Source organism: Ictidomys tridecemlineatus, chromosome 3 (genome assembly GCF_052094955.1).
Source record: "Ictidomys tridecemlineatus isolate mIctTri1 chromosome 3, mIctTri1.hap1, whole genome shotgun sequence".
Classification (NCBI taxonomy): Eukaryota; Metazoa; Chordata; class Mammalia; order Rodentia; family Sciuridae; genus Ictidomys; species Ictidomys tridecemlineatus.
This window is the reverse complement of record NC_135479.1, coordinates 192,575,903-192,579,840: the sequence shown is the minus strand read 5'-3', so window position 1 is coordinate 192,579,840 and position 3,938 is coordinate 192,575,903. Positions and strand designations below refer to the sequence as shown.

The 3,938-nt window shown below is 41.1% G+C and overlaps 1 pseudogene; it reads right to left on the bottom strand.

Moving 5' to 3' along the window:
- Nucleotides 1-720: 720 nt before the first annotated feature.
- Nucleotides 721-3,245, bottom strand: LOC144375754 (cyclin-dependent kinase 4 pseudogene; annotated as a pseudogene).
- Between the last annotated feature and the right edge of the window lie 693 nt (nt 3,246-3,938).

Here is a 3,938-nt window from a genome sequence, read left to right as displayed (position 1 = left end):
TTTGCTGCTGTCGATATTTACAAATTAATATGTAGAGCATCTTCATAAGACAAGACTTTCAATGTTTATATATTGATATCTCTAAATATCTAACCATTTAATATTTAAATCTTCTTTGTAAATTTTCTCTCAGTTAAGCCTAATTCTTTAAAATTTTTTTTTTCATATTTCTTTGTCTCATTTTGTTTTCCTGTATTAAGAAAGGACCGGGAGATCATGGTAGGGAAGAGGAGAAGAAGGGACAAAGCTCTCAGTCTACACAGAGATGGGGATGGGGAAGAGCTGGAGGAGGAGTCTCCCTGGCCTCTGAGGGGAAGGCTGAGGTTGCCTTCTCACTGAGCTTCTCTCCACTTGGGCATCCTAAGAAGGGGATGTGGCAGCTTCTCTTCCTTCTGTGGCAGCTGCTCTATTGGTCTTTGGGAATTGCCTCTTTCCCTCTGTAGGTAAAAGTGCTGCAGGGCCGAGAGGGCAGATATGGGCTTTCGTGGATTGAGAAATCAGAATTTCCAGCAGCAGCTGGGTTCCCTCCTCTTCCTAGGGCAGCATTAATTACACTGAATGAGCCCTGGGGGTGGGAAGGAAGGGTCCTAAGGGCACAAACACCGTTCAGGCCAGGCATTCTCCAGAGGCAATCAGGAGAATCAGGTCAAAGATCTTGCCTAGCTGGTCAACTTCACTGTTTCCACAGAAGAGAGCTTTTGTCAACTATCTGGCAAAGGCCTACCTGACGTGCCACACACCTGCTGGTAATGTATATGTGGACTGCAGGGGGAATTCAGGAGCATGATACCAGAGTAACAACCACAGGGTTATGTGACATCTGGTAGCTGTAGATTCTGGCTAACTCACAGTCTGCCTGCCTGACAACTGTCCTGCCTGTTGTCACTGGAATGTTCTTAGGCTTTAGGTCTTAGTGAATGATGCAGTGAAAGAGATTCAGTTGGAAACTGGCTCATCAGACTCTGGACAGTCTCTGCTGGCAATTCTGGTGGGAGTATCTTGTCCAGATGTGTCCTTAGGTCTTGGTCGACATACTTAAACACCAGGGTCACTTTGATCTTCCATTCAACTCAGGCGATATCCCAGATGTCCACAGCTGGATAACAGTGGTTCTCTAAAAAGCCTCTACCCACCTCAGTAAGGCTACTCTAATATCTGTACTGGTGGAGAAGCCTCCTCCAATCCTTCTCTATCTGGCACTGACATGTTCTTGAGGACTACAAAGTGGCCACTATGGGGATCATGGATCTTGTGTACCATTCCATAAGCTCTGGAACCATTTCATCTGAGGATCATGGGAGACCCTTATGCCAGACTAGAAGCTGCAGAAGTGTCTGATTATCTTATCCTGGGAGCTGGTTCCTGTCCAGTCATACACCCCAGCTTGTTCTTGGGAAGTTGGACTACAGCCATAGGCTGGAGACAGCCCTCACTCACTTTGAATATTTTGAGTCATTTCCCTCATTGAGTCTTGTTTCAAGATCATTTAGCATCCCAGTGAACTCTTCTTCTAGAATATTCCACTATGCCAATGTGCTTCCTGGAGTGGCACACGCAGTATCTATACCAAAGTTCAGGGCTGAAGTGATTAACTAGAAAGCAAATCATCTCCACTTCTTATTTTTTTCCTGAACTTTGTTATGTGTACTCTCATTGAATTTCCTTTCTTGGCAATGTATCACCTCATTGTGTTGAGTCATCAATATAAAGTATGAAATCATATTCAGTACACTCTGTTGAAGAATGCAAGGAAGAGTTTCTCTTGCCTTATGACTTCAGAGCTCCTGCTTCTGTGGTCTTAGGACTCAGGAATTTACATCAGTGTCCCTATCTCCTCCACTCCTGATTCTCAGGCCTTCAAATCCAGATTGAATTATTCCACCAGTGTTCCTGGTTCTCCATCTTGCAGATGGCATGTCATGGGCCTTCTCAGCCTCCATAGTTGATTTTTGTAGAAATCCAAGTTTGTGGAATCATTGAATTCATTCATTCATTCTTTCTTTTATAGTAGAATGCATTTTGACATTGTACACAAATGGAGCACAACTTCTCATTCCTCTGGCTGTACATGATGCAGAGTCATTCCAGTAGTAATTATACATGTATATAGGGTAATAATATCCATTTCATTCTACCATCTTTCCCATCCCCACAGCCCCACTCTTCCCCTGACTCCCCTTTACACAAACCAAAGTTTCTTCATTCTTTCCTATCCACCCCCACACCCACCCCACTATGGATCAGTATTCACTTACCAGAGAAAACATTCAGCTTTTGGTTTAGGGGGATTGGCTTATTTTACTTAGCCTGATATTCTCTAGTTCCATCCATTTACCTGCAAATGCCATAATTTCATTCTTCATTAAGAATGAATAATATTCCGTCATATATATATATATATGTATACATATATATATATATCACATTTTCTTTATCCATTCATCTGTTGAAGGGCATCTGGGTTGGTTCCATGGTTAGCTATTGTGAATTGAGCTGCTATAAATATTGATGTGGCTGCATCACTATAGTATGGTGATTTTAAGTCCTTTGGGTATAGACAGAGGAGTGCTATAGCTGGGTCAAATGATGGATCCATTCCAAGTTTTCTGAGGTATCTCCATACAGCTTTTCATAGTGGCTGAACCAATTCGCAGTCTCACCAGCAATGTATGAGTGTACCTTTTCTCCCACATTGGAATCATTGCATTCTACACATGGAAGGTCTAGCTGAAAGGCAGAGTTGTCCTTGGTGATCTGAGCCAGTGTCATGGACCAGGAAGCTAAAGAAGAAAGGAGAGTCATAATTTCCCAAGTGAACTGAGAAGTAACTCTACTTCAAGATGGTAAGTCTTGAACCCAGTTATCTATGTTTATAAAAACCTTATCATAATCATTCACTTTCAATTGAGAAAGGCATCCTCACTATAATTTTTAAACATTCCAACTTTGCAAGACAAATCTGAGAAAAATCTGACCTCTTGTACTAATATAACTTCTGTTCTCAGTTCCTTTGAACCTGGAAGTCGTTTTTATATTTCTTTTCTCGAGGAAAAAGTCTTGCACAGTGCTATAAATAAACACCCACTAGCAGTGTAAGATTTAGTTTCCTAGAAACTAAAAGTAGAGTTGCTATAAAGTTCAGCTTTGTCTAATTTAGAAATAAATCTCAATGTTCGGGTAACAGTCTTAGCTAGTTCTGTGTTTTCAGCTAGGTTTTTTCCTCCATGCTTACCAGTTGGAGACATTTCTCATGTTCACATTATATCCCACTTCTCTTGTTTGAAGTGACATCACATGAAGCTCCTGGTTACTTTGCTTTCAATTGAACTCATGTACTCATAGTAGCCATCTAAGTAAATCAGTTCTTCCTGGCCTCTTGATCTTCCTGATCTTCCCTTTTATAATGAAGCACCCTATTCCATTAGACCTTGCAGGATTTATTCCATGTACTCATTGTTCCAGAAACAATTTGTTAATTACATATGATCTGATGGGAAGATGACTAGATTCATGTTGAGTAAGCTCAGTGGTTTTTCAGAGTGATCCCTTCATGTGTATCCAAGAGGCTTGATGTTTGTCTCATCAGCAAAATGAAGAAGATTAGCTGTTCTCAATTCTAGGTGAATATTAGAAGAATCTGAGGAACTTTAAAAATACTACTGCTTGGCCAAATCAGATAAGTTAAATCAGATGCCAGGGAGTGTGAGACATTTTAATTGAGAGCAATCCTGTGTCTGAAAGTATGGTATCCAAAGCAACGTGCGGTAGAAATTGGAGGGTGGGATGCTGTTCTCTGTGAAGCACAAATCAGTGTAACGTGGGCAGTTTGCGATGATAAGATAGAGAAGTTATGGAGGGAGATCATGCCAAGAGATTTACTTGAACTTTACTTTTCTAATTACCTTTCCCCCCTAAACCTTAATGGAGTTGCTCAACTG